General features: G+C 42.5%; 1 protein-coding gene across 1 annotated transcript in view; it reads right to left on the reverse strand.

The window, feature by feature from the left end:
- Positions 1–23,596, reverse strand: part of LOC126335266 (uncharacterized) — a 1,744,002-nt gene that overhangs the window by 1,485,014 nt on the left and 235,392 nt on the right. The gene's annotated exons all lie outside the window — the stretch shown is intronic.

Below are 23,596 nucleotides of genomic sequence, written 5' to 3' on the forward strand. Positions count from 1 at the left end.
TGCTTAGAACTGGGTTGCCATCTGAGCTCTTGATATTCATACACGTGGTTCTCTTCTCTCCAAAGGTCTCTTTAATTTTCCTGTAGGCAGTATCTATCTTACCCCTAGTGAGACAAGCCTCTACATCCTTACATTTATCCTCTAGCCATCCCTGTTTAGCCATTTTGCACTTCCTCTCGATCTCATTTTTGAGACGTTTGTATTCCTTTTTGCCTGCTTCATTTACTGCATGTTTATATTTTCTCCTTTCATCAATTAAATTCAATATTTCTTCTGTTACCCAAGGATTTCTAGCAGCCCTCGTCTTTTTACCTACTTTATCCTCTGCTGCCTTCACTACTTCATCCCTCAGAGCTACCCATTCTTCTTCTATTGTATTTCTTTCCCCTATTCCTGTCAGTTGTTCCCTTATGCTCTCCCTGAAACTGTGTACAACCTCTGGTTCTTTCAGTTTATCCAGGTCCCATCTCCTTAATTTCCCACATTTTTGCAGTTTCTTCGGTTTTAATCTACAGGTCATAACCAATAGATTGTGGTCAGAGTCCACATCTGCCCCTGGAAATGTCTTACAACTTAAAACCTGGTTCCTAAATCTCTGTCTTACCATTATATAATCTATCTGATACCTTTTAGTATCTCCAGGGTTCTTCCACGTATACAACCTTCTTTCATGATTCTTAAACCAAGTGTTACCTATGACTAAGTTGTGCTCTGTACAAAATTCTACTAGGCGGCTTCCTCTTTCATTTCTTAGCCCCAATCCATATTCACCTACTATGTTTCCTTGTCTCCCTTTTCCTACACTCGAATTCCAGTCACCCATTACTATTAAATTTTCGTCTCCCTTCACTATCTGAATAATTTCTTTTATTTCATCGTACATTTCTTCAATTTCTTCGTCATCTGCAGAGCTAGTTGGCATATAAACTTGTACTACTGTAGTAGGTGTGGGCTTCGTATCTATCTTGGCCACAATAATGCGTTCACTATGCTGTTTGTAGTAGCTTACCCGCATTCCTATTTTCCTATTCATTATTAAACCTACTCCTGCATTACCCCTATTTGATTTTGTGTTTATAACCCTGTAATCACCTGACCAGAAGTCTTGTTCCTCCTGCCACCGAACTTCACTAATTCCCACTATATCTAACTTTAACCTATCCATTTCCCTTTTCAAATTTTCTAACCTACCTGCCCGATTAAGGGATCTGACATTCCACGCTCCGATCCGTAGAACGCCAGTTTTCTTTCTCGTGATAACGACATCCTCCTGAGTAGTCCCCGCCCGGAGATCCGAATGGGGGACTATTTTACCTCCGGAATATTTTACCCAAGAGGATGCCATCATCATTTAATCATACAGTAAAGCTGCATGTCCTCGGGAAAAATTACGGCTGTAGTTTCCCCTTGCTTTCAGCCGTTCGCAGTACCAGCACAGCAACGCCGTTTTGGTTAATGTTGCAAGGCCAGATCAGTCAATCATCCAGACTGTTGCCCCTGCAACTACTGAAAAGGCTGCTGCCCCTCTTCAGGAACCACACGTTTGTCTGGCCTCTCAACAGATACCCCTCCGTTGTGGTTGCACCTACGGTACGGCCATCTGTATCGCTGAGGCACGCAAGCCTCCCCACCAACGGCAAGGTCCATGGTTCATGGGGGGGGGGCCTTAATGATTAGTGGGTCTTAATTTTCTTAGTGTTATTATAGTAGCGGCTAATACATTTTTACTTTACTACAGACAGTACTACATTTTTATTACTGGGCAGACTGCTTCTAGTGTTACTAGTGTAAATATAATTTCTAATATGTACGAGTGGTTAGTGTTGACTGCCTGCAGCGTTACACTTGTGCCAGTGTTACTATAAACGTACTTGGGTGCCTGGCTCATAGAGCTAATCCCTATGAGCATGCCCCTGGCACAGGGCAGGCAGTAAGTTAATTATCGCTGCAGGTTCCTAAGTTAATATCCTATTCTATTTATCTAAAATCTACTACCTATTCTACGTCATAGTCCCCCTAGTCCTGCACGTGGCAGGTTCCAACTGTTACGTCGACCCATACACGAGTAGGCGGTAGGGGATTGGAGTGGTGGTCGCGATCGGTGATTTCTAGCTAACTAGTCACGAAGGTCTCTCAGGAAAGTTGTTAATACTTTTTGTGGTACCTCGTTGGCTAGCGTGTTCAGTCTCTGAAAGGTCTCCTCTTGTCTAAGTAGGTCATAGGTGTTTGTACTTGGTAGCTGTTGTCTCAGTGCGGCTGCTACATCATCGAAAAGGGGGCACTCGTAAACCACATGGTCAGCAGTACCCTCTGATGCGCCACAGTCACACGCGGCCGTCGCTCTTTTCCCAAACAGACATAAATAAGTCGGATAGGGACCTTGACCAGTGAGGAAGTGGAACAGTCCCTGAACTTAGAACTACTTAAACCTAAGGACATCACACACATCCATGCCCGAGGCAGGATTCGAACCTGCGACCGTAGCGGTCTCGCGGTTCAAAAAAATGGTTCAAATGGCTCTAATCACTATGGGACTCAACTGCTGTGGTCATTAGTCCCCTAGAACTTAGAACTACTTAAACCTAACTAACCTAAGGACATCACACACATCCATGCCCGAGGCAGGATTCGAACCTGCGACCGTAGCAGTCGCCCGCGGTTCCAGACTGAAGCGCCTAGAACCGCTCGGCCACACCAGCCAGCTTTTGAACAGTCCCATCTTGACATGCAGAGTCCATGGATTCGTTAAGTTGTCTTCATACCCTTACTCGTCCATGTGCAAGTCGCCGAAGTGGCATCAAATCGAAAGACTTGCACCCGGCGAACGATCTACCCGCCATGAGTCCCTAGTCCCAAAACATTTATATTTACCTTAGCCAGGACGATGTACCCCTCCTCGCTCCGTTGGTTCTCTTTGAACTGTAGCAAGGCTAGTGTGACCCACAGGCATCGTTTGAGTGAGCAGTGTGGGGTTCGTCCAGTCTACTGCCAGTTGCGTACAAAGTGGATATAATACAGTTAGGCACCAGAGAAGAGACGAAGAGCGATTTGTGCACAAGGCATCTTACGTTTATCGTTTCAAACTTGAGGGTTTCTCGCTGGTAATGAACTGACGTGTACGGGGAGAATTGTAATTTCAACAGTTGGCGTGTAAGAACAAATCATATCGACTGATATGTGATAAAACAACCACAAAGTATCCTGAAACTCTAACTATTCTTATGAAATAGTTTACCTGTAATTAATAGTACATACTCGTAATAATAACTTTAACAGATATCGTTTTGGTGAAGGGGACATTGTCGTTCTTTGGAGATGTCAATTCTGGTACTAACTGAACAGTACTGTTGGCGAAAATTAAATTGTGAGAAACAATTTAATTGCAGAGAACATACATATGAGCTGTGTAAAAATCAGGAGAGAATATTTCGAAGTGTTTATGGTGTGGCGTCACAGGTTGCTGCTAATTAAGTGGTCTAATAAGATCACTTAATAAGAAACGAGGGAATAACTCCCAGAGTACACTCTAAGACAGAAAGAACTACGCACTGAAGGGGAATTATGCAAATTGGCCTCAAACTGATACTCAGCCAGGTATTGATGGAGAATGCAAAACTGTAAACCGTGGCGGTCGATGAATGAATGTATGAGCCTGCAGCCCAATTTTGTAGCGCAGTTGTCAGGTATGGTAAACAGGGGGCAACTCGATACCATGGTAGAGCGCTTTTGCCAATTTCATTCCGTGTACTCGGATGGGCGGTAACTATATCTCGCAGACAGGCCCGTAAACAACAGACGCAAATGTTTACTTCTGAGAGAGAACGCGTTCTTGGGCTCGAAGATGCCGGCTGGAATACTCGGCGAATCGCTTGACATTTGAACAGGTGCGATGCCACTATTCGGCGATGTTGGCAAGAATGGGTAAACCACAGCCAGACACAGCATCAAGAAGGAAGTGGTCCACCTAATGAGACGACAGAGCGTGAAGACCAAACAATCGTCAGAGACCCTCTCATAGTCCTGGATTTATCATTATCATCTAACCGACATTCTTCAGTGACCGCAAGGACCATTAACACGGATACCACAGAAAGGGGGTTCAGCTCACGGCGTCTCTTACGCTGACTACCGTTGACCTCTATACAGCAATAGGCCCCTTTCCAGTGGTGTCGGGAACATTCGGTCTGGAATCTCGTTGACTGGAATAGAATGTATTCAGTGAAGAGTCGCACTTCGGATTGAGACCCCACGAGCAGTGTAGACATGTCTCGAGACTTCGCAGACGGTGGTGGGATACCAACCTGAGTCACCCGCCTTATTGCCCGACAGTAAAGAAGTCATGGTCTGGGGTGCCACTTATTTTCAGAGCAGGACCATTTGGTTATCATCCGTGGCACCCTTACAGCAGAGCGGTCCGTAGACGACATTTTGTACCTCGTTTCGTTGCCCCACATGGCGAGCCATCCTAATGTTACGTTTCAAAAAGATAATGCCCGCCCCCCCACATGGCGAGAATTTCTATTGCTAGTCTCTGTCCTGTCCAAATCCTACATTGGTCGTCGCCGGATCTCTTCCCAACTGAGAACGTTTGAAGCACTATAAACAGGGCTGCCCGACCAGTCCGTTTTGGCAATTTTTTTAGGCAGAATTTGGCGCGATACCCCTCATGAGGACATCCAACAGTTCCATCAATTAAAGCCAAGCAGAATAATTGCTTGCACTAGGGCCAGAGGTTCACCAACACGTTATTGATTTGTTCGATTTGTGAAGCTCTTTCTCTTGAATAAACCACCCTTTTTTTTAAATTGCTATCATTTGTTTGCTTGTGCATACACATCACATCTACCGATTTCCGTCTGATTCTGATTCCTTCGTGTACGTCGTGCTTTCTGTCTTAGAGTGTATTAGAGAGAGAGAAAGAGAGAGAGCCATATGTGGTTGAAACAGTACGAGGAAATAAGAGACGAATTCGCCATCAAATAAGTGAGAACGTTGAGTGTTGTGGGCCGATCAAACCAGTCAAGGGACTAACCGTCACCCGAGAATGACTCATACGTGGTTGGCATGTACCATCATATTACATCAGTGTAAATCGGAAATTACCTGCAGTCCTTCACCAGCTGTAATTTCAAGGAGTGTGATGTCAGACGCACCTCATGTTTGGAGGAAAAACAAGAAGGTGTAATTATATATTTCTAGTTTCTGCTACAATAACTTTTTTATTTTATGTTTTATCTAACATAATGCAACGCATTTCGCACATGTTCTGTTCATCTTCAGGCGTTTATACATACATACACACAGGGAAATGTTACTTAAAGTTAAACAGTCTTAATGTAGATTAATCTAGAACTCTTTGTCCATTGTTTGTTACTGTAGCGGCTGCTGTGGCATTTGGAGGGAAGGAGGGGGGCAGTGTATGGCTAGAAATCGAAAACCAGCAAAAGACATCACTGATTTCGATTTCTAGCCATACACTGCCCCCCCCCCCCCCCAACAAATACCACACCACCCGCAACAGTAACACACAATGGACAAAGAGTTCTAGATTAATCTAGTTTAAGAATGTTTAAGTAAAATTTCTCTGTATGTATGTATTTATGTATAAATGCCTGAAGATGAACAGCCCATGTTCGAAACGCGTCGCATTATGTTAGATTAAGCATAAAATAAAAAAGTGACTTGTAGCAGAAACTAGAAATATATAATTGTCCCACACAGTCACGGTTCACAAATATTGCCACTATGGCAGAAAATAAGGAGGTGTAAACTGTACAGGTGGAGAAACTGTGACTGGCAGTATGAGAGGGAAACCTACAGTTGGTATTTCTCCATCAGACGCGGTGTTACGCCATGGGATCAGCGTCTCTCATAACGAGGGCTGCCGCGTGGGAATGGTGACGAACTTGCGCCCAAAGCGGGACAATGGTGGAGGTGGCTGGTTTCGCAACGTGGTCGCGTGCGCGCTTCGCCTTGAACTGCGCCCTGGGGGACACCAAGCAGCAGGGATTCCCACTCTAGCCGCGGGAAACACCCACTCCTCGTCAGCAGACGGCGTCCTGGGGCTCTGTGCGGACGCGGGATAGCAGGAGAGCGTAAGTGCAGTTAAAACACACAGTACACAAGAGACATAGAAATAATTCAAAAGCCAAGATCGCTTAAATACTGTTTACTGGGTAACCGGTTTCAACACACTAAAGGCGCCATCATCGGATCTGTGAAGATACGACATGACAGGTTTGAGGGAGGGCTTACATGAGTTACACTATATACATTACTATTAGTACAGTACCACATACCTGAATGTAGATTAACATTTATAAACCATTTGGATATAACGATACATGCGGCAGACCAGCTCATATAAAATGATTGTTACAAAAAATAAAAAACAACTGCTCTCATGGCCATTCTTTTCCGTAAGCTATATAAAACGGCAGCCTCAAGACAAAACTATTTGTTACATGACCTATGCTCGCCTAACAACGGTCGGCACCACACTGCCCTATAACGCGCACGAATACCCGCTGCGATTCTAGTGGTTCACAACTGGCCAATAGATAACGCTCTTCAAGCAGTGCACACACAGTCCCACGGTATAACCACTCATTACTACTACAATACAACTTTTCTATTACTGCTAATCGGATACCCATGCAAAGAACACTTTTGCATATACTTAGTGTACATATTGTGCATACTATACATACTATAAAGCACGTCAATCTCAGAGTAAAAACATACGAAGCAAAAGCGTTATCCGTATTAGCGCCATACAAAACTACATATTATAATTTACCCTTATTCATATATGGAAGTCAGCAATATACACATAGTAAGATGTCCATAGCACGATTTAGATACATTGTGACGAGTGAATATAACCTGTATGCTGGGCTTTACCTGTCTGGGCACTACGGTCTTAGGTATTGTAAGTGCCGAAACAGTACTAACGTGCTATAAAAGATTCTCACCATCTATACACTCATTATGAACGTAGAACGGACCGACTATGGATACCTGCATGAAAGTAAGAAATGCCAGGCCAGAAACAAACCGAGGGGGCACAGGAAAGGGGAGAGTGGGGGGGGAGGTGACAGACATGTGTACATGCGTACCAAGACGCACAGCCACTCCACGTGTGCTCCCATCGGCATGGCACTCGTTCCGTCCACTCGACTCACCGAATAGGGAGTAATGGAAAACCATATTACTACGATACCAAGGAAACACCCATTATGACCGGCCATACACAAATATATCTGTAGAATATAGAAACATGACGAAGACATATTTGGTGGGCACTGGTAATCATCAAGCAAATATTTGCTGGCGAGGCTGACCAACTACACGTCAAGCCTCATAACAAACATTTACCTTAACATGGATTTAACGTACTTTATAGTATGTACAGTAAGTGTATGCGAAAGTGTTCTTTGCATGGGTATCCGATTAGCAGTAATAGAAAAGTTGTATTGTAGTAGTAATGAGTGGTTATACCGTGGGACTGTGTGTGCACTGCTTGGACAGCGTTATCTACTGGCCGGTTGTGAACCACTAGAATCGCAGCGGGTATTCGTGCGCGTTATAGGGCAGTGTGGTGCCGACCGTTGTTAGGCGAGCATAGGTCATGTAACAAATAGTTTTGTCTTGAGGCTGCCGTTTTACATATCTTACGGAGAAGAATGACCATGAGGGCAGTTGTTTCTTATTTTTTGTGACAATCATTTTATATCAGCTGGTCTGCCCCATGTATCGTTATATCCAAATGGTTTATAAATGTTAATCTACATTCAGGTATGTGGTACTGTACTAATAGTAATGTATATAGTGTAATTCATGTAAGCCCTCCGTCAAACCTGTCATGTCGTATCTTCACAGATCCGATGATGGCACCTTTAGTGTGTTGAAACCGGTTTGCATTGAACAGTATTTAAGCGATCTTGGCTTTTGAATTATTTCTACAACAGTGTGATCGCCCCACTACGCACTGTGTGTTCACTGCAATATAAGAGACAGGCAGATGAAAACGAGACAGATGAAAAATAAAAGTAACTGGACTAATTAGCAAATTAAGGATGGGTCCACCTTCTTGCAAGCACACGAATTATTGTTTTGTCTTACCACACAAACATGTTTCACCACAGTTGTGGCATCCTCAGTCTTTCCTTTTATTATTTTATTGAAATACGTACATAAAGGTTTGTTTTTAGTTTAAGGAATGTTATGCACCAGATTTTGTTGTCGCTTAAATATAAACTGTATGTGCATGTTACCATTTACTTTACGTTGTGTGTCCGTGGTTACCAACCCAAATGAACCACAGATCTAAGCCAGTACACATTGACATCTGCAAACATGAGTGATGTTAGAAAATCGTTTGCATTGAATTTCTTGTTCATCGTCCAATCTTAAAATGCGTGCTCTGGTAAAATTCGTGACATGTGAGAGCTTTTGGTCTTACCATTGTAGTATTTCGCTAGTCCTTAACTGTGACAAAATTGTTTTTGTGTACCAAACGTGTTTTTGCGTAGTTGAGTCGGAAATGTGGACATCGGTAGAAGGTTTGTGAAGCTTAGGTATGGCGAACTATGTCGTGTATCCTATTATCCACGAATTATGTTTCGTATTTCTACGTGTTCACTCAGATTTTCTCCTGCTCGTTTGTAAAAGGCCGAAAACGGGCGGAATTTTACCAGAGTATGCATTCTAAAGATTGGGTAATGAATAAAAAATCAATGCAGACCATTTTCTTACATTCCACATGTTTCGGATAACATGGCGCACTAATTTAGACCTGTGGTTGATTGTAGTTGGCAGCCACAGAAAACATACCATGTAAAATAAAAGGTTAAGTGCACATATATTTAAATGACAACAAAATCTGATGTATCGTATTCCTTAATCTAAAATTAAACTATATGTATGTATTTCAGGAAAGAAATAGAAGCACACTCAGGACGCCACAATAATAGTGGACATGTTTGAGTGATAAAACAATTTTTTGTACTTGAAGAAAGGCCGACTTATGCTTAATACATTATTTTTCTGCAAGCACGGGAACTAAGCTCAAATCTCCAATATGAGAGGAACTAAACTCTTCATTATTTCAAAATAAATACATTTATTCCATTGTGAGACAGGACTGTCAATTCCTTCAGAAAAAAATGTTTGCGACTGTCTGCGGAACCAAGGTTGTATCCAGTTTATACAATCTGGTGAGCCTTCTTAGATTGCGCAAGATGATATCGTTTACAGTCTGGTAAGGCATCAGAAGATGAAAACGACTAACCAAGTTATCTTAACAAGGTATCGGCGTGGTGCGAGAAGTGGTAATAGACCATGAACAATAAAATGTGTGAGGTCCTCTATATTACTACTGAAAAAATTAAAGCTGTTTGATAGAACTAAATACCTAGGGATTACAATTACTAACAGCTTGAATTGGAAGCATCACGTAGAAACCTTCATGGGAAAGGAGAATCAAATACTGTGCTTTAGTGGCAGAACATTTGGAAGATGGAACAGACCTACTAAGAAAAAAGCCTACACTACACTTGTCCGTCCCTTTCTGCTTCACTGATGTGCTGTAGGGAGTCCTAACCAGACGGAACTGGCGGGGATATCTAAAAATTTCATTGGAAGACAGCTTGCGTGCTATTATCGCGAAATAGGGTAGGGAGTGCCATCGGTAAGAAACTCATCATTAAAACGGAGCCTTTTTTTTTGGGGCGTGTTCTTCATACAAACTTTCACTCACCAATTTGCTCTTCCGAAATCCAAAATATTTTACTGGCTCCCCTCTAGATACGGAGAAATCACCGTAAAATTCGAGAAATCTGAGCTCTCGCTGAAATATGGAGAGGTTCACTTTTCCCACGTGCTATTCGAGAGCGGACCGGTAGAGAAATAGACAAAATGGTTTTATGAACAGTCTGCCAAAGACAAGCGCGTGTATATGAGAGCAATGATTTAGATTTAGATTTATCGGAGAAGTATACTACGTAAAGCAACTCGATCTTCAGTGCATGGCTGCAGAAATACAGAATGCTAAAACGTTGAGAAAGATGCTAGGTTCTAATAGTTTCTGAAGAACTGATGAACACGCGAATTATTCGAACTGCTTCAACTCTGCCACTTTGTTCAAGAGAGAATGTGATGTGTTTTCATGAATATTTCATACAATGAAACAATATTTGAAGTAAGAATTTAATCTTTGTGTACTTCTTACTTTTCATTTTCTCTGAGGGATGCAAAGATATTCGTTGATTTGTTACACTTTAAATCGATGTATGATTGCCCCTGAGTAAAGAAAGTTGGTTCGTTGGCTTAAAGGGGTGGAGAAGGGACCAAAATGATTAGTCATCAGTCAGTAAAGAAGGCATTTGGTAAATAGAAACCTGCTGTCTGAAGTGTTTGCCCCTGCGATTTGTTTATAGTGATCGGAGATGCAATTTTAATAGGCAACTGTCATCTTGTCGATTGAAAAGCCATGCCTGGATCAGGTGGAGTTTATCCGTGGTATTAGAACACATTTCCGGTGTCAGTCAGCTAAGCATTAACTATAAATTCATTGAGTTTTATTACAACGATGCGTGCTCAATCGACTAAACCCTATTTGGCGTTCAGTTTCCTTATCAATATGATAATAGTGTTTTTCTGCAGAGAAAGTTTATGTGTCGGTAATAAGAATGGATCTAATGATTACAAGAATTCCAGAAGATGTCTGTCATTTCAGGGAGTATATTCGTTTAGAAAAGTCAACTTGTACGACAGGCAAAGATGATGGGCTACCGCAGTGGTCACGATTATTACCTATGACAGTGCCGTATATAAATGATTCTGTTAATAAGTACTTAAAATAATGGTATTTGTAGCAGAATAATATGAAAAGGCGGACTCTTACTCGTCAGTAGTAAGTTAGCTTCGTAAAATATAGGTATGAAGCTACTCATCTTATGATAGTTAAAAGTCGCTTTTATATTACAAATTTTCACAAACAGCACGTTTTAGCGCAAAATCGGTATGCAGTGACGGAAACGGCTTGAAAAGCTTTCTAACGATACCTAATTTACCCCTGTGCCAGTAGTACGTGTTGAGGGAAATGGATGTTGACTTGAAAAATAGTATACTTGATTATCCGGCACACACGTGGTCGCCCGGTATCATACAGGGACCTGAAGATGCTTTAAGACCGAAATCGATTGCAAATAGAGTAAGACCTATAAATACAACTGCAGGTGTCGCCTTTCTTACGTAAAACTTAAGGAAATGTCCCAGCTAAGAAATAAATGGCTTACAAAACACTCGTTATCAGGTTCTGGAGTATTGCTCACCTGTGTGGAGCCATTACCAACTTGGATTTCAGAGAGAGAGAAGATCTAACGAAGAGCGGTGCGTTTCGGTAACGACACCGGTTTGTATCCGCTATAGCATTACGTCAATTCTCAATGGACTTTATCGGCAACAGAGGCATTTTCTATCACGGAAAGATGTACTTTGCAGTTCGGCAAGAGAGGCATTATCTATCACAGAAAGATGTACTTTGTAGTTCATAGAACTTACGTTCAAGGAGAGTCTTATTTCGCAAAAGATGTAAGAGGAAGTAAAATGTGAAAGAGTAGAAAGTAATATAGAGCTAATACAGAAAGATCAGATAGTCGATATGCCCATGCACCATTCACGAATGGGACAGAGAAAGCGGTGGCCGGTAGAGGGGGTGGGGAGGTGGGGGGGGGGGGTGATAATGTCCCATATGAAGTACTCTGAGCTACACAACAAAGTGCTTTGCGCAGTATACATTGGTGGAAGTCAGTATAAAGGCATTTTCGGTTGGAGTAGCTGTGCACAGTGTATATGCAACATCCAGTATACCGACAAAAGCAGTCAAATGACAAAGCATTTGATGTCAGTAGTACACTACATATAACACCACATCAACAATTCTGTGGCAGAGGGTGCAACTCGGTATAAAGGCAATAGGCTCAGTACGGTGTTAGTGTGTGCGTACTTGCATTTACTGCAGACAGGAAACACACACCATTAGGAACGGTGCGTGTTGCGTACATACGTCACGACTGTGATGCCATGCGAGGAAAAAGTTGTCATGTGACGAAAACGCAGACGTCGCCACGTACAAGAAAATGGGACTCTCTAATTGTCAAATCGCGCAGGTGTAGAATCGTTGAAGTACAATGACTGAGAAGTTCGTTATACTGGGTGCAAGTTATGGACAGGACGGAAAATAAGGGCCAAAGTAGAAAATTATCCGAGGCATATAAGTGGCTACTTCTGCGCAAAGCAGCGACCACAGACGATTAATCTTCTCATCTTATTACTTTCTTGCAGTTGCCAGTAACTGCCAGACTTGTACCACAAATCATGTAACGTGACAAACTTGTAGCATGCAAGAAACAATTGCACAAACCTCTTCTAATACCGGTGCAAAATAGGCAAGATAGTCATTTGCTGCAAACATATGTCATAAACTTAAGAATGGCACAAACTGAACTGCAGTGTTGAGAAGTGGTTTAATTTAGATGTGCCAGATGTATTTCAGTGTTATTGGCACAACCTCAGAACAAAGCAGCAGGCAAGAAATAACAGATGGTAAAGGTGCTATGACTTTGGCAGCGCTCTGCCCTAAAGGAAAATTACATATTAACTGAAATGATTAGAATGTATGAGGACCTGATGGGTGAAGGCGTAATGTTTCAACAAGATAATGCATTTTGCATGTTTCTGCTGAAACCAAACGTAGTTTGAACATAAAGATATTGATGTCTTTCCTCGGCCTCCGCACAACTAGGATTTGAACCCCGTGTAAAACGTCTGGGGAACACTTCCAAGTCGTGCGTATTCGAATGGAAGGCAGTGACAGTCCGCATGTGAGCTGAAAAGATCGATACGACAATAGTAGGCGACAATTTCACTTCAAGAACTACAGACCCTAACGAAATCAATACCGAAGAGAATTTTTGAGGTAATTAGGAAAGTACTAACAACTCAATAACACATCGGTCCTTCACAGTAATTCCCATCCACGAAATGCCAACGCCGTATTTTCTTACTCGTATTATGAAAGTATGCAATACCGTCATGATTGTTCATGCTTTATATGTATCTACTGCTGTCATAGTAAATTCGATACATGTACAAAGACTGTTCAATAAATTCCGTAACATCCGTAATTTCGCGCCAATGGTGTGTAGGAGAGAAAAGCGTTTGGTATCTCTGCATACGCCTGTGTTTTATGTGCAACTGCCTGAAGTTTCATTTTTGTATGTCAGTTATTGTTCAGTGCTGTACTGAGTAGAACGTTGTGTCGCACAGTTTGCGAATTTCGAGACGGCAGTATTAGAAGAGCAATGCGTCTGTATTAAATTTTGCCGGATACTCAAGAAAACCTTTACAGAGACACACTAAATGATGCAGGAAGCCTACAGTGACGAGTACTTAAGCTGTACTCTGTTTTACGAATGGTTCACTCGGCTTAAAACTGGCCGGACAGAAGTTAGAGGTGGCCCTTATTCAATATGCGTTTCTTTGACTTTGAAGGATTTGTTCATCATGAACTCGTGCCAGAGGGACAAAATGTTAATCCATGGTACTATCGGGACGTCTTGCGACAACTGTGAGAAAATGTGAGAAGGAAACGGCCTGAAATGTGAGGAGACAATTCATAGCTCTTGCATAACGATAACTTACCCACACAACCATCCCTGTTAGTGCATGACTACTGCACAATAAACAAAAGCGCTGTGCTTTTCATCCTCCATATTCTCTAGACCTGACCCCTGCCGACTTTCTAATTTATTTTCAAAGTTGAAAATCCCGTTGAAAGAATGAAGATTTCCAATGATAGATGACATAAAAGAAAATTCGCAGACAGCGCTTCGCAAGATCCAGTAAGACGCGTACCAAGACTGCTTCTACAAGTGGAAACTGGACTGGGAGCGGTTTCAGTTGTGGAGGTGAGTATTTCGAAGGAGACCGTGCACGGTAAGCAAAAGGTAAGCTCAGAAATATTTTGTCCACAAAGATCCTGAATTTTTTGAACAGGCCTTGTATGCTCCAGTCATTGCGCTACTACTTTCGTAGGAACCCTGCCTGTATCATGATTTCCATTAGTGTACAGGTACTTGCAGAAAAGCTTAGAGCTGATGTCTAGGAGGCAGTGTCCTTCAGTGATTTGTAAAGCGCAAATGTTGCCGAAGAAACGCACCGGTAAGTACACTACTGGCCATTAAAATTGCTACACCAAGTAGAAATGCAGAAGATAAACAGGTATTCATTGGACAAATATATTATACTAGAACTGACATATGATTACATTTTCACTCAATTTGGGTGCATAGATCCTGAGAAATCAGTACCCAGAACAACCACCTTCGGCCGTGATAACGGCCTTGATACGCCTGGGCATTGAGTCAAACATAACTTGGATGGCGTGTACAGGTACAGCTGCCCATGCATCTACAACACATACCACAGTTCATAAAGAGTAGTGACTGGCGTATTGTGACGAGCCAGTTGCTCGGCCACCATTGACCACACGTTTTCAATTGGTGAGAGATCTGGAGAATGTGCTGGCCAGGGCAGCAGTCGAACATTTTCTGTATCCAGAAAGGCGCGTACACGACCTGCAACATGCGGTCCTGCATTATCCTTCCATAAATGTAGGGTTTCGCTGGGATCGAATGAAGGGTAGAGCCACTGGTAGTAAAACATTTGAAATGTAACGTCCACTGTTCAAAGTGCCGCCAATGCGAACAAGAGGTCACCGAGACGTGTAACCAATGGTACCCCACACCATCACGCCGGGAGATACGCTAGTATGGCGATGGCTAATACATGCTTCCAATGTGCGTTCATCGCGATGTCGCCAAACACGGGTGCGACATTAAGATGCTGTGAACAGATCCTGGATTCATCCGAAAAAATGACGTTTTGCCATTCGTGCACACAGGTTCGTCGTTGAGTATACCATCGCAGGCGCTCCTGTCTGTGATGCAGCGTCAAGGGTAACCGCAGCCATGGTCTCCGAGCTGATAGTCCATGCTGCTGCAAGCGTCGTCTAACTGTTCGTGCACATAGTTGTTGTCTTGCAAACGTCCCCATCTGTTGAGTCAGGGATGGAGACGTGGCTGCACGATCCGTTACAGCTATGAGGATAAGACGCCTGTCATCTAGAGGCCGTTGGGATCCAGCACGGCGTTCCGTATTACCCTCCTGAGCCCATCGATCACATATTCTGCTAGCAGTCATTGGATCTCGACCAACGCGAGCAGCAATGTCGCGATAGGCTACAATCCGATCTTTATCAAAGTCGGAAACGTGATGGTACGTATTTCTCCCCCTCTCACGAGGCTTCACAACAACATTTCACCAGGCAACGCCGGACTACTGCTGTTTTTGTATGAGAAATCGGTTGGAAACTTTCCTCCTGTCAGAATGTTGTAGGTGTCTCGCCACCGGCGCCACCCTTGTGTGAATGCTGCGAAAAGCTAATCATTTGCATATCAGAGCATCTTCTTCCTGTCGGTTAAATTTCGCGTCTGTAGCACGTCATCTTCGTGGTGTAGCAATTTTAGTGGCCAGTAGTGTAAATCGCCGCGCCGTGCAGGCTGAACGTAACTGTCTGTTTAGTTTGGCAGCCAGAGATCGGCGCGTGCAGTGGAGTGGAACGCTCGGCTGCCCGGTGAGCCAGTCCACGACCTTAGGCGTCCGCTGTTGCTGTTGCTGTTCCGCAACAAGTGGCCGCTGGTCAGTGGGACAGCGCATGCGCAGTGGCTGCCGGCCGCGGCGAAAGGCGCAGCCGCAGCGGGCCCCCAGGCCTCGATTCCAAACGATCCGTACGTTCACCGGCGAACTTTGCCACACGCAGTCTCGCTGTTAATCGTTTCTTCTGTTCCGCTGGGTGAAGTCCTATCGGTACATCGTGTTCATTAGAGGTGGAGCACAAACCACACCTGGAAGGCAATAAGAGAAGATGTCAGTGGTCCATTTCCTGCAGCAGCTAAAGCGCCGTACATCTCCACTGATTACAGAAAGTGGCGATAGAAGTCCATGAAAACCAGTAAGGGGGCAGGGAGGGGGGTTGACACATTCATTCCCCTCCACATCTCCCCCGAGTCTTTATTCCCGATTCATCAGTCTTCTAACTGGTTTGATGCAGTCATCCACGAATTTCCATCTGCCAGCAACTTCATATCAAGGCAGCACTTGCAACTAGCGCCCTCAGTTATTTGTTGGACAGATTCCAACCTCTGGCGTCTTCTACAGTTTTTACCCTCTACAGCTACCTTTAGTACCATGGAGGTTATTCTCTCATTTCTTGACGAGTGTCCTATCATCTTGCCCCTTCTTCTTCTTCTTTTTGTTCTTCTTCTTGTTCTTCTTCTTCTCACTGTTCTTCACCGATCCTGAGAAGAACTTCCCCATTCCTCATCTTATCAGTCCACTAGATTTTCAAATTTCCTCTGTGATTCGACATCTCAAACGCCTCTATTCCCTCCGATTTTTCCAGTGTCCATGTTCCACTACTAGAGTTGCACTCTACCAAAACTACAGGTCGATAATTTTGGTACAATTCATAAATAGCGCAGTAAATTGTATGAATTCCAGTAACATTGGTAGACAAAGACACATGTGTGAGAGAGAATCCAATAAAAAAAACAATGATTAGGAAACATAAGTTGCATCATGTAAATAATAAAAGTTAGTGATCACGAAACTTCTGTGGTTTTACATTAGCAAAGCAATTATATTTAATGTTGATGTCAGTACAATTTATACGCACAAATATAAAAAAAATCTATATTATTATTATTGTTATTTTGTACTCGATAGAACGTTTTTCATCATGGTCAAAGGCAAGAGTTGTCCTTGAATTATTCATAAATTCGAAGGTTGTTTATGAGTAACAGAAAAACGTTTTATACAAGTTCAACGATGTATTGAAGCAATGTTTGACATTTTTGTTTTGTGTTTTTCTATTTTTATTTTAGCTTTTTGTTCAGGAAATTGCGTTTTCTAGCGCTATATGATAAATCTCCGAGCTCTGAGTAGCAGCAGCGCAGATGGAAATTACATTGAGAAATTGGCTGCACATTACTTTAATCTAGATGTTACACATAACATTAGTCGACGCGATATATCGCTTTGGAGAACATTTAAAGCGACTGATTCCTGTTTTTCCATTGCGTCTGCATAGACATAAAATATGGCTGAAGAAAATTTTCTTAAGGTCAGATAATTTCTCTCCTGTCACGTTTATTGTGTCAAAAGTTACATTCTTTTCTTAAGCGTTAGTACCTTAGTTGTCTAAACGGAAGCAACCGATCGCGGTGACGAATATCCTGCGTCCAGCTATGCTGTCAGCTGTTACGAATCCCTGTGACCTTCAGGTCCCCGGGGATATTGCCAACAGGTCATTTGCATGAAAGCTGCCTATCTATATTTCCATCTATATAACTAATCTCTAAATATGTGAACTTTTGGAGCCTGGCAAGGATTCCAGTACCTGGATATATTAGGTTTGTGTGTGTGTGTATGTGTGTGTGTGTGTGTGTGAGAGAGAGAGAGAGAGAGAGAGAGAGAGAGAGAGAGAGAGAGAGAGAGATAGAGATAGAGATAGAGATTTGGGGTAGGGGAGGGTTAGGTCTCTTCGTACCTTCTTGAAAGGCTCCTCCATACAGTTAACTTTTTCAAAAACAACGTTTTCCGTTACTCTTGTAACTAAGATACTTATTCTTCCACAGTATTACTGTCAGCATCAAATCATTTGCTGAAACCGTTAAGAATGTTCATCGGAAAATTTGCTATGTGTTTTGTTGTTGCTGTGAACACAATTGCAAAGAGGAAGTTAACTCATTTTCAGTAATGCTTAATTCATTTAAACAAAATTCAGATCGATACATAAAGATGTGCGAAATAAGATTCTGGGCCGCCAGCCTTGATGGCAACTGAGATCCTTTATTCATACCTGACTAACCTTCAGTTAGTACTAACAAGGAGAGGTCACGATGTTCGGATCACGGATTTACTTCAAACTTTGCACACTTTTAATACTTCTTTAGGACAGTATAATGTGCACGTGGTACTACCCAGGCGACTTCGAGAAAATCGCAAGAGAAGTTCTTCACCTCACTGATGTACCGGTGCGCAGCAACGCTGAACACGAGCTTGTGGCGGTCACGTGGTTAGCGTTCGAGCTCCGCAATCGGGGGATCGCTGGATCGATTCCCAGTCATGTTTTTCTTTCCAGTTTATAATTTCTTCAACTCTAGTCACATTATTTCGCACATGTTACATTTTAAAGATAATGTGATGAAAAGACAAGTGTATTTGCTTGAAATTTTATTGAATTTTACATGTTTTTTGCTGTTTACTAATTTTTTGTTATTACAGTTAACATTACGCTACTTATTTGTAGAGGAAAATTAAAAACTTTATCAAAAGCCTTCAAACTTGTTTATATTTTATTGACAACGAACAAGAAATTGCCACTCGTGAAAATGCTATTAAAATTGACTCCATCGTACATCGCAAATTTTTTTTCGGCATCGAAATGTTCCTAAATTTTGAGGCACGCATCGTTTACATCCAAATCCAGGGAAGAAACTAGAAATTTTTCAAAATGTCAACGAGCTCTGTTATTGCTTTGAAACTTTGAAGTATCCTTGTGCACGAGGGAAAATTGTATTCATTCGATGAAGTAGATGATGTTTGAATTTATGTTCCCCGTGTCTATAAGAAAAATATATTATCCTCCAACATGTAACGTCTAAAGCACATTCGACGATTAATTCAAATTCTGGCATATAGTAGCTCTCCGTATTGTTGAATAAACTTATTTACACCTTTATTTATCGATGGTTGACTAGGGATTTCCAATCCCGTCCCTCCTGATCGGAACCTGCGTCTACAGATCGAAGCGTCTTGTTGCAAAGGAATTCTCCGTTGCAGGTTAATGGTACTTTAATTACGTAACCATTACGGCACCTCACCTCAGCCTCTCGTACCAGAAATATTCTACTGTGTTTCTATAAAATAGTTAACATATTTCTGTGACAACATTCAGATTTGATTTCATTAATGTAGAGGTACTTTGATACATCGATATGTTTATATTGCAATGATATTATTCTTATGTGTATTCTTTCTTTTGTCACTATGATCTTTGACGTACTTGTAACTCTCATTTTTGGGCGCGTAAGCGGTTATTGGAGAGTCAAGTCTTGGTCGTCATGTTGAAAAGACGCAAATTGTAGTCAGTTTATGAAATGTGAACGTTAACAGTGAGGAAGATATTTTCAAGTATGTTTTATATTGTGAAGTGATGTTGCAACAAAAGTAATAAAAAAGAAGTGTAACTTAAATTCGGAATGCTGATTACTTTTTTTACATCACCATTGTCTTAACTTGCAAAAGTATAATCTTCAAGAATTGTTTATGAAACACATCTATAAAAGTTTTGAATATCGCAGAATAACACCTGGGCCTCTTTGCATCTGAGCTTCGAATCATCACTACCTAGATTTTCGACGACTGAGCCATGAGTTCACAACGAGACCAGAGTGGGAAACACGAAAAGACGAGTACCTAGTTTATCCATTATTTCAAGAAACGACTTTATTAACTGTGCTCTAGTGACACCTGCCACATAACATAACTTTGTTGTTGCCCGAAAATGCAATATTTAGCAGCGTGAGCAACACTACAATAATAATTAATTTTTGAACTTTGTTGTGGTAGGGTTGTTAGAAGGTATAAGGGATTTCGGAAATGCCGGTGCAAATGGCTCTGAGCTCTATGGGACTTAACATCTGAGGTCATCAGTCCCCTAGAACTTAGAACTACTTAAACCTAACTAACCTAAGGACATCACACACATCCAAGCCCGAGGCAGGATTCGAACCTGCGACCGTAGCAGTCGCACGGTTCCGGACTGCGCGCCTAGAACCGCGAGACCACCGCGGCCGGCGGAAATACCGAAAGGACTACATTTTCAGGTAAACTTTACCGTCTCGTCGTTTACTTGTCGATAACTGTAAACGGTAATATTAGTTGTGAAACTAAAAATTAGCAGAAAATCAAGTAACATAGGAAATTCAATAAAAGTTCATGCAAATACCTGTGACCTTTCAGATGTAGCTTGAAGGCTAACCACAAGACCACCATCTCGCAACGCAAGAGCACATCACTGGGTCATACAACCGCTCTTGTCGTTTTCTCAATCGCCGAAGTAGTACGCCCTACTACTTACATACTATGTTGTCCTAATCGACTACTGAACGTTTACGAAGTTTCAAGTAGATCCATGATCCAAACGTCGTGCCCTTCCCCTTGTAAGGGAAAATTTAACTCAGATGATTAATTTACATTCCGTCTTTGATGCATCTCTCATACAGGTGTTCTTTAACCCATTGTCTGTCTTCTGCAGACACGTCAACTCTGACGAAAGATACGATATCTAAATACCTGTGCGCGAAATATCTTGAAGAAGCAGCTGTTAGAGTTCACGCTCGCTGCACACTACAAAGTTTACCAGTGTCTAGTAATCTGAAGTTCGGAATTACAACAGTGTACGTCAATGTTTAAGCCCTTAGCAAGAAAATTTTCCAAACTTGTCGGAACTTTGTTTACGCCAGGTGTCATTCATTTTGTGAAACACTCTGCTTCTTAATGAATGTAAATTACCTTTGTTCCATCAGTACACACAAGCGTAGTTCCACACGCTTCGATAGCCAACTTAGGATTTCTCAAGGCGTTTTCAGAGATTGTGCCCCAAGCTCCTAAGTATTTAAAATTTCATGGTCACCGCCTCGAGCTGCTGATAATCGTTTATTTAACAACCAGTTTCTGTCGACAGACCATCATCACGTCTTTAAAAGCGTTTGCAGCATCATATTAGGCGAGTATAAAATCGTTGACGTCAGATAACAAAAACAGCAATATGTCACTGCTGTGAACTCGTAATATAAATTACATCGCTAGCGCAGCACTGTTTATATTGTGACGATATAATTTATATAACGATCACACACCAGTGACATATTGATGGTTTTATTACCTGACGTCAATGATTTTATATCTGCCAATTATGATGGTTCAAACGATTTTAAGAACCTGATGGTCAGCCACCTGAAAAAAAAACATCAGCAGATCGAAAAGGTAATCATTCTGCGTCCCAAAGACTCAGGAGCACATATTTGTCTCTTCATCAGAAAGGGCGACTGTTCTCTCTTCTGACAGTCTGAAAAAATAATGTAGTCAGCCATTTTGATAGTTTGTCGTGGACAGCACACGAATTTTCCTTCTTCACCGATACAAATTGCGTATTTTCTTCAGTTTCCAAAGTAAGCTTTTTCCTAAAAGTAAATAAGAAATAATCTCACGTTTACCTATCAAAGACAGAATTGTAGCGTTCGGTTCTACGATCCTTCAGAAGGCTACTGTGAATCAATGTTCGAATGGTCCAAATGGCTCTGAGCTCTATGGGACTCAACTGCTGTGGTCATCAGTCCCCTAGAACTTAGAACTACTTAAACCTAACTAACATAAGTACAACACACATATCGATGCCCGAGGCAGGATTCGAACCTGCGACCGTAGCGGTAGCGCGGTTCCAGACTGAAGCGCCTAGAACTGCTCGGCCACACCTACCGTCTTCAGGATTGATGATCTCGACATAGATGAAGTCACGGGCTTCTGCTACATAGGCAGAAAAATAACCCATGACGGGTGGAGGAAAGAGGACATAAGAAGCATATCAGCACTGGCAAGAAGAGCATTCCTGTCCAAGAGAAGTCTACTAGTATCAAACATTGTCCTCAATCTGAGGAAAAAAATATCTGAGAATGTAGATGCACCTTGAGCAAAGCTTTGTATGGCAGTGAGACATGGACTGCTGGTAAAATAAAAATAAAAAATTTAAAAAAACGCGGAGAATCGAAACATTTGAGATACGGTTCAGCAGAAGAATGTTGAAAATTAGGTGGACAGGCAAAATAAGGAATGAGGATGTTGGACGTAGAACCGGCGAGGAACGGCATTTGAGGAAAACAGTACCGAGAAGTACGGACAGGATAATAGGACATTTGTTGAGATATCAGGGTATACCTGCCATGCTAAGTGACGGAACTGTACAGGGTAAAAACCGTAGAGGAAGAACGAGATTGGAATACATTCAGCAAATATTTAAAAAAAAATAAAACTTTATGCCTGCCGCCTCACATTCGGTGCGGACTTTTGCAGGTGAGTGACCTTGATGGCAGGTGGAACAGGCATTTCCGTATTTATTAGGTCTTAACTGCTCGGCATGGGGTACTTACCTTATTGGGCACCTGCTCTAAGGATTCGGGACTATCGCGTGTCTGCCGGGCTGTCACGGTCCGTGATAACGACCGGCCCGCTGAGGTGGACTCGTCCGCGCGTTGTAACGGAACGGCCCGCGCGCGTTTATCGCTTTACGAGGGCGCCTGCAGCGGCGGTCGCGGCCACAAATCTGCTCCGGCGGCACAGCCGCCCGCTAATCCCGGCCGCGGACTCGTCTCGTCTGGCCACCTCGCGCGTTCCGCCATAAACTTTACTGGCGCCGCGAAGCCTTTCATATTCATTACCAGCGCTGCAGGCGCTCGCGCTTTCCTCTGTGCAAGACTGACGCTCTCTGCACGCAGCCGCGAGTTGATGGCCGTGGAAAACCATCTTTATTTTCCCACCTGTGGCGCCCGCCAAACGTCTCAATTACTCATAAAGTGTGGTAAAGGTGCGCGGGGGCTGTATCTCTGCGCCAGCACAGTAATAACGAATAATTACACCGCCGTCCTCGCGTTATCCAACGAAGACGCCGGCCACCGTTATTGCCGACTTACCATCCGTTCATCTAAACACGGATAGTAACTGCAGCTGGGCTGAAGATGTCGCTGTACGTTGTCTAGTATTTACAAGCTGTTCTCAAAGTAACATGCTCTATAACTACTGCACTAGACACGCTCGCAGCACGCCTTTGCCGGTGAAGTACGTTAACGAGAGCAGCCTAAGATTACACTCAAGATCCTCCGAGACCTCAGATGTTATTTGCCGTTTTCATTAATGCACAGATGATTCAATTACTTTGTATGTTTAGTGTAGCGTTTTGATTAGTAATCAAAACGTTCTCGGTTCGAAACCCGCTACCGCTTAAATTTTGATTAATAATCAGCATTGACATAAGGCACTAGAGAGACAATTCTGACATTGCGTTTGATATTGGAAGCAAGACTAAAGAAAAATCAAGACACGTTCACAGGATTTTTCGACCTGGAAATAGCGTTCGACAATTTAGAGGCCTTAATTTGAGGAAGAAATTTCTGAGAACGTACGTCCGGCGTACAGCATTGTATGGTAGTGAAACATGGACTGGGGGAAAATCGGGACAGAAGAGAAATGAAGCATTTGAGATGGGGTGCTGCAGACGAATGTAGAAAATTAGGTGGACTGATAAGGTAAGGGATGAGGAGGTTCTGTGCAGAATCGGAGAGGAAAGGAGTATGTTGGAAACCCGACGAGGAGAAGGTAAAGGGTGATAGGACATCTGTTAAAACATCACGGA

The sequence above is a fragment of the Schistocerca gregaria genome, chromosome 2, assembly GCF_023897955.1.
Source record: "Schistocerca gregaria isolate iqSchGreg1 chromosome 2, iqSchGreg1.2, whole genome shotgun sequence".
Classification (NCBI taxonomy): domain Eukaryota; kingdom Metazoa; phylum Arthropoda; class Insecta; order Orthoptera; family Acrididae; genus Schistocerca; species Schistocerca gregaria.